This window comes from Octopus bimaculoides, chromosome 14 (genome assembly GCF_001194135.2).
Source record: "Octopus bimaculoides isolate UCB-OBI-ISO-001 chromosome 14, ASM119413v2, whole genome shotgun sequence".
Classification (NCBI taxonomy): domain Eukaryota; kingdom Metazoa; phylum Mollusca; class Cephalopoda; order Octopoda; family Octopodidae; genus Octopus; species Octopus bimaculoides.
In genome coordinates, this window is record NC_068994.1 from 1,136,638 (window position 1) to 1,147,762 (window position 11,125).

Consider the following 11,125-nt stretch of genomic DNA (forward strand, 5'->3'; position numbering starts at 1 on the left):
ATAGATAGATACACACTCATACACACACATACACACACACACACACACACACACACAAACACACTCCACAACTATGTTCTTGTTATCAATGATACAGGTGTATACAATTTAATAGGATATGCATTTTTTAAGCTGATGCACATGTATGTATTTGACTATATATACATGCACATGTGACAATCCCATGTAGGTGAACATACATTGTTACATGTAGGAGCATAGTTGTATATGCACAAACATGTTTACTCATGCACACACATATGTATACTTACTAATACACACATGACTGTCTTTGAAAACATGTCTCAATCTCTCTCTCTCTCTCTCTCTCTCTCTCTCTCTATTATACATGTATATGTACATACATATGAGAATCTATATATAAATATATATATATATGTATGTATTTATGTAAGTACGTATGTATGCATGTACCCATGCATCTGTATGTATGTATACACATCACATAGATACACACATAAAACAGTGTTATATCATTGATGAAGAATGTGAAAGAATGCATGGAAGATAAACACAGTTATTCTCTACTTATACACCCCAATATACATACATATATAAACATGCACAAGCAGTAATGAATATATATGTATGCATGTATATGTGTGTGTGTGTGTATGTTTTTTTTTTTTTTGTATCTCGTTCCTGTTCCTCCAGTTTGTCCCACCTGCCACCCTGCTGCTCCTCCTGGTGGCTTGCTGCACCACCAAAAACTAAACCAAAACAACAGCAAAAATAGCAGCTTACCTTCATACTAGAACCGGTCTGTTAGTTCACTGGAAAAGTAAAGCTGGGGTTCACAACCTGCACTCAGGCAGACATGCATCCCTGGACTCTGCCTGGGCATGTGATGATGTAAAGGCATCCCAGCCATGACCATCACAGTTTCTTTTTTCCTTCAGTTATAGTGTATTTAGGATCACATTATATATTGTGACTTTCTTTTAGGATGGTGCTTTGTGAAGTGAGGGAGATTTGGCTGCTATTTCTAGCTGATCGATTAACCACTCAGAGGTCTCCCTTGTTGACTAGTGTTGTTTTGTTGTGTTGTGTGTGTGTGTATGTATTGCTGTTGTTATCAGTCTATCTGCTGCAGCAGTGTGACAATAACTGTGTGTTGATGTATTAGAGATGTGGTATGGAGGAGGAGGAGCAGCAGCAGGAGGAGGAACAGGAGATGAAGGAGAAGAGGGAGGCTGGCTTTGCTTGCTTACTTCTCCATCTTTCTCTCACTCTCTCTTTCACTTTCTCTTTCACTTTCTCTACCTATATATACTTTTCTCTCTACACACACCTCTCCCTCTCTCTACACCTTTTGCTATACTCACCTTTTTTTACATACACCTTGCTCTACACACACATCATTCTCTCTTTTTACATCCTCTTCTTCCTCTATATTCTCCTCTCCCTTGATATATATACACCTCCTTCTCTACACAAACAACTCTCTCACTCTACATATGTTTTTCTCCCTCACTACGAACATTCCTCTCTCTTTATATACACTTCTCTTTTTATATGCAGTTCTCTCTCTCTCTCTGTACATCTATCTATCTATCTATCTATCTATCTATCTATCTATCTATCTATCTATCTGTTTATCTGTCTATCCATCCATCCATTCATCTATCTATCTATCTATCTGTCTATCTGTTTATCTGTCTATCCATCCATCCATTCATCTATCTATCTATCTATCTATCTATCTATCTATCTATCTGTCTATCTATCTCTATCTCCTCTATCTACCTATCTATCTCCTCTATCTGTATACACACACTCACACATATATTTATACATACATATATGCATATCTAGACCTCTCCCTCCCTCCCTCCTTGCCTGCCTCTCTCTCTACACCAGATATTTTCCTTGATCAATTCCCAATACTTACAGACACCTTTTAAATTCAATAAACATTCTTGTTTTTGTTTTGTTTTGACAAAATGGCTGAGCCTCTGCCTCTGTCAGTATTTCTGACCCTGGCTGTTCACTTGTTTGATCAACTTGGCTCATTGAATAAGTATATAAGTGGCTGAGTACTCCACACATATTAACCATTAACCTAATTCTCAGATAAACTCAGTATGGTACAATGTGACAGGATAAGACATTTACAATTCCAAGTAAAATCAATTCAACAGGCTTCCACACAGTTTCCACCTCTCCAATGTCACTTGCAAGGTATGGCTCAGTCCAAGGCTATGGGAAACAACTCTTGTCCATGATGTCATACAGTGGAATTGAAACTGAGATCTCATGATTCACCATTCACCCACAGAGCATCTTCAATATCTTTTATCTTTTACTTGTTTCAGTCATTAGACTGTGGCCATGCTGGGGCACCACCTTCAAGAATTTTTAGTGAATGAATCGACCCCAGTAATTATTTTTTTTTATGCTTGATACTTATTCTATCAGTCTCTTTTGCTGAACTGCTAAGTTATGGGGACATAAACAAACCAACACTGGTTGTCAAGTGGTGGTGGTGGTGGTGATGGGGGGGGGGGCACACTCACACACACACACACACACACACACAACAGGCTTCTTTCAGTTTCCATCTACCAAATCCACTCACAAGGCTTTGGTTGACCCAAGGCTGTAGAAAAAGACACTTGCCAAAGACGCCACAGAACGGGAGTGAACCAGGAACCCTGTGGTTCGGCAGCAAACTCCTCACCACACATAAGTACCTGTTTTTGTTTCGGGTCTTCCATTTTAAATATCTTTCTAAGGAGATAAAGTTCAAGGATTCTGACCCCTTTTCAGGGTGTTCAGGAAGTGTGGAAGGAAGCGAAGTGCTCCTCACATCTGACTGCTGACTCTAAGTTTGAGCAAAACAAGGCATTCTACTGAAGGTACCCAACAGCCAAGGGGGTGGGGGATGAGCGATTCATTTCTATATTATTGTTCTAACTGTCGTTGTGGTTGCTATTGTAGTTATTGTTGTTGTTGCTGTGGTTGTTGTTATTGTGACTGTTGTGGTTTTTGTGTTGTTGTTGTTGTTGTTGTTACCATCATTATGGTTGTCGTTGTTGTTGTTGTTGGTGTCATTATGGTTGTTTTTACTGTTGCTGTTGTTGTTGCTGTTTGCAGTGATGTTTGCTTGTATAATTGTTCAAATATAAATGATGTGTGCGAAAAAGTAGGAAACACGAGAGAGAGAGAGAGAGAGAGAGAGAGAGCGAGAGAGAGAGCGGAATGGAAAGGAACGAGGAGAGGGAAGGAGAGGGGGATGTGCCTGTGTTGCTGTGGTTGTGTTGATCCTGTTTGGTTGAGTTGTAAGGAAATGGAAGCCAAGAGAGGGAAACATGGAAGATCACAGAAGGAAGAAGGAAGAGAAACAAAGAAAGAAGAGAGAATGGGAGAAGATCTGAGAAGAAAACGAAGAATTTAATTCCTTGTTTTCTATCTTTGGAAACTGTTTTTGGAGCTTCTCTTGTGTTCTGTGGTGAAGGAAAATACCCCCTTCCCAGCCCCCCCCCCACTCTCTAACATATACATAAATACACTCACACACACACATATGCACACATGCATAAACATACACACACACACATAGACACACACATATACATACATACATATATACATAAGCATATACACACAAATGCATAAACATATACATATGCACACACACATGCACATATACACATAAACACTCATAACCATAGATATACACATGCACACACAAAGACATACACACACATGCACCTCTACACATGTACACACAAAATAACATGCACATACATACATACACACACACACACACAACATATATACACATATACATATGCTCACATACATGTACAAGCTCGTACACATAAACACATATACCTATACACACGCAATACACATACAACTACAAACATGCTACACACAAGCACACACATATGTGAACCTATATACAAACGCATACACCCTCACACACGATTGCAAATAAACATACATACATATGTGCACACATACACACAACATGATACAATCACATATTCACACATAAGCAACAACCACAAACACAAACACATATTTAAGTTACAAACAATAAGAAATGTACTCAATACAGAAATAATCTGCACAGATTTCATGAAGTCTATCCATCTATCTATCAATCTATCCATCCATCTATCTATCTATCTATTACTTATCTGTTTGTCTGTTATCTATCTGTCTATCTGTCTGTTTGTCTGTCTGTCTGTCTGTCTGTCTGTCTGCCTGTCTTTCTGACTGTCTGTCTGTCTATCTGTCTATATGGGCGTGTGTGTGTACACACAAACATACATACATACACGCATACACACACTCACACACACAAATAGATACATAAATAGAAGACAAATATATAGATATACACACAATGATACCTCGAAGTACGAGTTTAGTTCATTCCCTGACCATTCTCATCTTACGATTTACTTGTTTTACAAATCAATTTTCCCCATTGAAATTAACTAAAATATAATTAATCCATTCCAGCCCCCAACAAAACCATTTATATTTACTTTTATAAGGAAGAAAGGAAACGGTCAACAGTGGCTCCACATAAAAAACAAAGGACAAACACCGATGTGTATGTCATCATTGCCATCATCATCATCATTTAATGTCCATTGTCATTCATGCTGGCATAGATTGGGTGGTTTAACTGGGCTGGCACACTGGAAGGCTCCAGTCTGATGGTTTTCTATGGCTTGTTGCCCTTCTTAACGTGAACCACTCCATGAGTGTAATAGGTGCATTTATGTGCCACCGGCACTGGTGGCATTTGCGTGGCACTGGCATCTGACATGACTGCGATTTTGCTTGGCTTGATGGGTCTTCTTCTTCTCAAGCACAACATAATGCCGAAGCTCTTGGTCACTTTGCCTCCATGAGGCCCAGTGCTCAAAAGGAACTCAGCCACCTGGTCTCCATGAGACCTGCTTGAAAGGAACTCAGCCACCTCATCTCTGTGATGCCCAGCGCTCAGAAGGAACCCAGCCACTTTGTTTCCATGAGGCCCATTGCTCAAAGATACGAGAAATTGTTTTTTCTTTATTTGTGGTTGTGATAAGATGATGTCAGTGGTAGTGGTGAGGTGCATTGGAAATGGTTCTGTTAGAGCGAGAGAGAGAGAGAGAGAGAGAGAGAGAGAGAGAGAGAGAGAGAGAGAGAGATAGAGAGAGAGATAGAGAGAGAGAGAGAGAGAGAGAGAGAGATGGCTGGAAGGTGGGTGTGGGGAAATGCAGCTTGATACTCTCACATGCAAAGTCTCACTGCAATTTGCCTTTATTTCAGAAGCAGAGTCCCCCATTTTTCTCATCAATAACCATAATTAGCAGAGAAGAGGGAAAAATATGAATACATCAAGTTGTAGGAGTGTGTTTGTTGGTGTTTATATCTGTGCTTCCATGTGTTTGTGTGTGTGTGAGCATGTGTGCACATACACGCACACATATATATATGTGCATATATATATATGTGCATATATATATATATATATGTATATTTGGTTTTGTGATACAAACCAGAAAACAAAATGCCAAAAATATGAGTATATATTTTTTTCTCTTATCAATAATGATGAAACTTTTGTAATGCACAAAACTCTCAGCCTTTGAGTCACTCCGTAAGTTCTACCGGTTATTATTCATATTCAGCATAAGTTACAGAGTGTATGTATATACACACAGACACAGACCTACACACACACACACACACACATCCATGTGAATGTATATATTTTGCAATTTACATTACAATCTTGCACCTTGTTAGTGAAATTTTGCCAAGGTAAATATATTCCCAAAGAGAAGGACAAAGACAAGTTGACTTTCAGAATGTTTATTTATTTATTTATTTATTTATTTTGTTTGTTTTGTTATTTGTTTGTTTGTTTGTTTGTTTTTCCCAGATTTATGAAGCTCCACTTGATCCATCTTCGGAATGGTTCGGATGCAATTCTTCTCAATGTGTTACATTCCTTAACCAACTGAAGCATCTTTTTCAAGTAATTTATCCCAAAATATCTTGAATCCATCTGATTATCTGTACTTCAGGTATTAATAAACTTGGACAAGGTTGAATATGGCTGCTACAGTATATATGATGTGTGCATGTGTGTGTGTATATATATATATTGATGTGTGAGTGTTGGCACGTGTGTTTATGTATGTACATATACACACACACACACATACACACATGCATCCACACACGCATCCACACATTCTTACACAGTCCAACACAGTACCAGAAGAGGCTCTGTTTCCTCCTGTATGGAACCGAAATGCAGTTAAAGGAAAAGTTGGAGGAAATTAACTGATATTTTTCCAGCAATATGGCATAAGGAATTCCAAAGACTTCGTTTTTGGCAATATAACAGAGTTAGTAACATTAATATTAATTGTATTCATCATCATCATCATCATCATCATCAACATCATCATCATCATCATCGTTGTCATTATCATCATCATAACAAGGCAACCATTCTGCTTAGTGTCTTAGAACTGCTATCTTGTGGAATTGCTACATGTTGATATTCTACTCTGTTCAAATAAAAAAACTTAAAAAAACTGGGGCCAGATACAATTCTTGTCTGCCTGGAGGTTTGGCCTGAACCAGATACCCCATGCACATCTTAAGAGGACCAGCAGTTTATCCTAGGGCTAAATAACAGTAGCATTCTTCCCTTTCATGGGACTGTCACATTAAGTTGACAACATACTATCACTTTAGAATGATAATAATTTAGAATACTGCCAGGCAACCATAAAGAATACAACAGTTGATGAATGTAACATGAAAATCTGTGCTAATAATTCTGTATGGTTGGTCACTATTGTTAGTCCTCGTCTGACAGTTTTTCATTGCATCTCAAATACAGTATGGTACACTTATTGTGTGATTCTCTCATTATTATTTGCTCCAGTTCAGTGAAGTCTATGCTTTGTTGATGAAGTTTAATAAAGCTGAAACGTGCATAAAGTTGTCTCCCATCTTTCCACAACGTGAAAGTAGTATTAGTTATTGAGGAGATGAAGTTGTCATTTCTTCTTCCCATATTTATTTTTAATAAGTTATTATTTAGTTCTGAGAGTATTAACCCCAAATTTTGATTTGTTGTCCTGAAATCTCTGCATGTTAAGTAAAATTTGATTAAAAACAAAAGAAAGCAAAACAAAAAGCATGTTTTTATATGTTGTTTGTTTTGTAACCTAGCAACACAAGTTTTCTTTTTTAATCCAACTAATCTAAAGTATTCCCTAATTATGTCTTTCATCTTTGTAACAATGATTATTAAAACATGAACAATCCGTTTGGCAGTTTGGGATTTGGTCGTCCGGGAAGGAAAAAAACATTGTCTGAGACAATTGAGAAGATTTGCCTCATCCAGCTTTGGTTGGACGGCAACAAGTACAGCAGCAACAACAGCAGCTACAAGCAATAGCAGCGGCAGCGGCAGCGGCAGCAGCAACAACAGCAGCAACAACACCAACAACAACAGCAGTGGCAACAACAGCAGCAGCAGCATCAACAGAAGCAGTAACAACTGCAGCAATAATGACAGCAGCATCAACAACAGCTGCAGCAGCAACAGCAGCAAAAACAGCAACAGCAACAATAGCAACAGAAGCAGTAACAACTGCAGCAATAACAACTGCAGCAATAACAACAGCAGCAGAAACAGAAACAGCAGCAGCTGGATTCCCTTCCTAATGCCAACCCCTTTGCAGAGTGCACTGGGTGTCTCTGTGGCACCAACACAGGTGTTGTTTTACCTGGCACAATACACAGAGAGAATAGTTTGAACTTCAGTTTGCCATAAAATGTTCTCTGTTGGTTTCCTTGAAATATTTCTGCCATTCCACTATGGTGGCCTGGCCAACTCTGTTAAAATGTCTTGCTTATAAATGAAACAAAGAATTGTCACTTGTTCCTCTTTAAAAAAACACTGAATCCTTCCGTATTGTTTCCTTCTCAAGAACTCTTCAACCCAAATACTTACAATGAGGAACCCTGATACTCACAGAACCATTTCATTATTTCCAAATGAAATACAGTCAGAATCAAGAACTGGTATTACTTCTATTTTCCCAGTAAAATCAGGAGACAATTCTACTCATATTTCAGCTTATTCTGACCTCATCAGACAGGCATTGTCTTCACTGTTGTTTTCAGAATAAAAAGAATAAAAAACGACCAATTTTGCTGCTATTTTTAGCAAGCTGCTTACTTTATTAATTGAGAGGTGAGTGTTTATTGGAGGGAAAACTGTGACTTCCTATGGCACAATTCTCAGTTCTGTAGGTAAGAGGCACTTCATGGGAACAGGAAAGTCACTTGTGATGATAAAGATGATGATGATGATGATGACGACGATGACGACGACGACGATGATGATAGTCATCATTACCATGGAAGTTTTGGTAGTATTGATGTTGATGATGATGGCAGTGGCAATAATAATGGTGGTGATGATGACAATAGTAATGATGACGATGGTGATGACAGTAGTGTATTATAAGATGACATGCAATAGATTGGTGTAAAGTCGATGAACAGGTCTGTTATATTTCTGTTGTGAATGTATGAACAGATCACTCGCAGATGTTCCATGGTGGACGTATCACACACACACATATGTATACATATACATACATACACACAATTGGATACCTAGATATATACACATATACTCATGCACAGTACATATACACACACAACCTGCACACACACACACACACACACACATTTATATGTAGACATTAATATACACACACATATAAAGATAAGACAACCATACGTCATGTTTGCACATATACACACACATAAATACATATATATTTACATATTTACAAACATATTTAGAGATAGATTTATACACAGTGACACAGACACATATACGGATACATATATGCACACACACACACACACACACACACATACACATACACAGACACACACACAGACACACACACATACACACAGATAATGTAGACTAATGTTGTGAGGTAAAGGGAAATAGGTGGTGGTGGTGGTGGTGGAGGTGTGTGGTAGCAGTAGGGGTTTGTGGTAATGGTGTTGTGATATGGAACTAATAATAGCGGTATTGCAGTGGCGGTGGTGGTGGTGGTGGCAATGATAGTGATGCTGCTGCTGATGATGATGGAGTAGGAAGGCTTCTCTGTCAATTTTGATATATGAGTGTCCAATAATGATTTCACCTGCACATGATCGTTACAGCATCATCATCGTCATCATTGTCATCATCATCATCATCATCATCATCATAATATAAAAAAGCACAACAACAACAACAACAACAGCAGCAGTGTAAACAAAAGCAATCATTTAGTTAGAGATGGCTTGATATTCCAGTAAATTGAATCTTATGATAACATCCATATTTCATTTTCTCTGTTGTTGTTTAAAGTAAAGAACAGTGACCATGGCTGCTTCACCAGAACCAGAACCAGACATTGCAGCTCCAGTTAAGAATTAGTTAAGAGTTAGTGAAATATTTCATGGGTAAAGGAAACTGTGTGGGGTGGCGGAGGGTCGTGACCCTCTCCTCTCTCCTCCACCTTCCCAAACTGATTATTCCTTATTGACCATTCTTCCATCTGTGTCAACCATTCTCTTCATCCACTTCCATCCCCATCTCTATCCATCTGCCATCCTCCTTCCTAAACTTTCTTGCTTACCCACTCACCCTGTCCAATTCCCTTATATTCCACCTTCCTGTAATTTGTGACTCTACCTAAACCCATCTCCCCCCCCCCCACCATCTCATTTCTTTTCCAGTTGGGATGGCCATGGATCTCCTCCACAGCATTTTCATTTACCAACTGTAGACAGCCTACACTGTTCAATCTGCCAACAACCTTAACAATTGGACCAACAATGCTAAACGTGGCCCACACCATTATCCCCCACCACCTCCCACTTGCGCCATTTTCTTGACACACTTAGGATGGAATTCTTCAGTTGGACAACATCTAACATAAGTCTTTCCATCTGATCCAAAGATGCAGAAACAGAATTCATCAATTCAAAGAACTTTTGATCAGTCTTTGGTCATCCATTCAATATGGCTTTTAGCAAACTTGATCTGCTTCCACTGGTTCGTCTAAGAAATTATCAGCTTCTTTTGAGCTCTCCAGTTGAACAGTCCGAATTCTTTCAGGCAGTTTTTGACAGTTTGTGTTGTAAAGCTGATGTCATTTTCATCAGATAATTTTAAGTTCTTAAACTTCTCAGCCATCTGATCAATGGTATAAAGCCTAAAGCCTTAATTAACTTACTCTACTAATCCATAAAAGTACCTGTTATTAACTTGACTAGTCTTTATTTTACAGTTTGGGATTTTCTTATTCAAATCTCCTTCAATGGATGAAAATTTCAAAGTTCCTCTGCGAAGGATTTTCTCTCTCTGTGGACACTCACTCTCACCATCCTTACATAAGTATTTGTGCAGAGATGCTATGTGTTAATCTTTAGTCTTCTATCAATGTCTACATATTGTGTAGTGTTAGAGTCTGAATTTACACTGGAGCTAAGTAAATGTAAGGATTAAGTTTGTTTCAAAATGTCTCTTAAGTCTATAATCCTGTTTTGTTATTAAATATGGCATTAACATCTGCAGATTAGATACTGTGGCTGTGTCTTACTAACAACTTTGGTTTCTCGTTAGCCATTTAGAATGCCATGGATGTTTTCCAGAATGGTGGACTTCAAAGCCAACCTATCAGTCTTGCCTTTGTAGGAGGATATTGAAGAGCCGTGGGTCCTTGAAATTCAAGCTGTTGCAGTATTTGGTCTTGCATCATGGTTTTCTGTTCTCTCATTCTGAAAGTTCTAAGGATCCCAGCCAGCTCTCTGCATTTTAGTGCCAACTTAGTAATGAGAACCTGGAAAGATGCATCACCACTCATGCCAATACTCAGGTCACACACTGATTTTGATTCAGGGATGCTTGTTAAAGAATTGTAAACCTGTACTCTACCAAATGGATTGAGTATTCCTTCAGTTTAATGTAAAATTGTTATTATTATAACATGAAAAAAAAAGAAACATTAATATATATATATATATATATATATATATATATATATATATA

General features: G+C 38.2%; 1 protein-coding gene across 1 annotated transcript in view; it reads right to left on the reverse strand.

Moving 5' to 3' along the window:
* LOC106872614 (protocadherin beta-15) overlaps positions 1-1,182 on the reverse strand; it is a 53,739-nt gene extending 52,557 nt beyond the window's left edge. The window contains exon 1 of the mRNA XM_014919656.2: positions 766-1,182. The gene's annotated coding sequence lies outside the window, so the exon portion shown is untranslated. The remainder of the gene's footprint in view (positions 1-765) is intronic.
* Between the last annotated feature and the right edge of the window lie 9,943 nt (positions 1,183-11,125).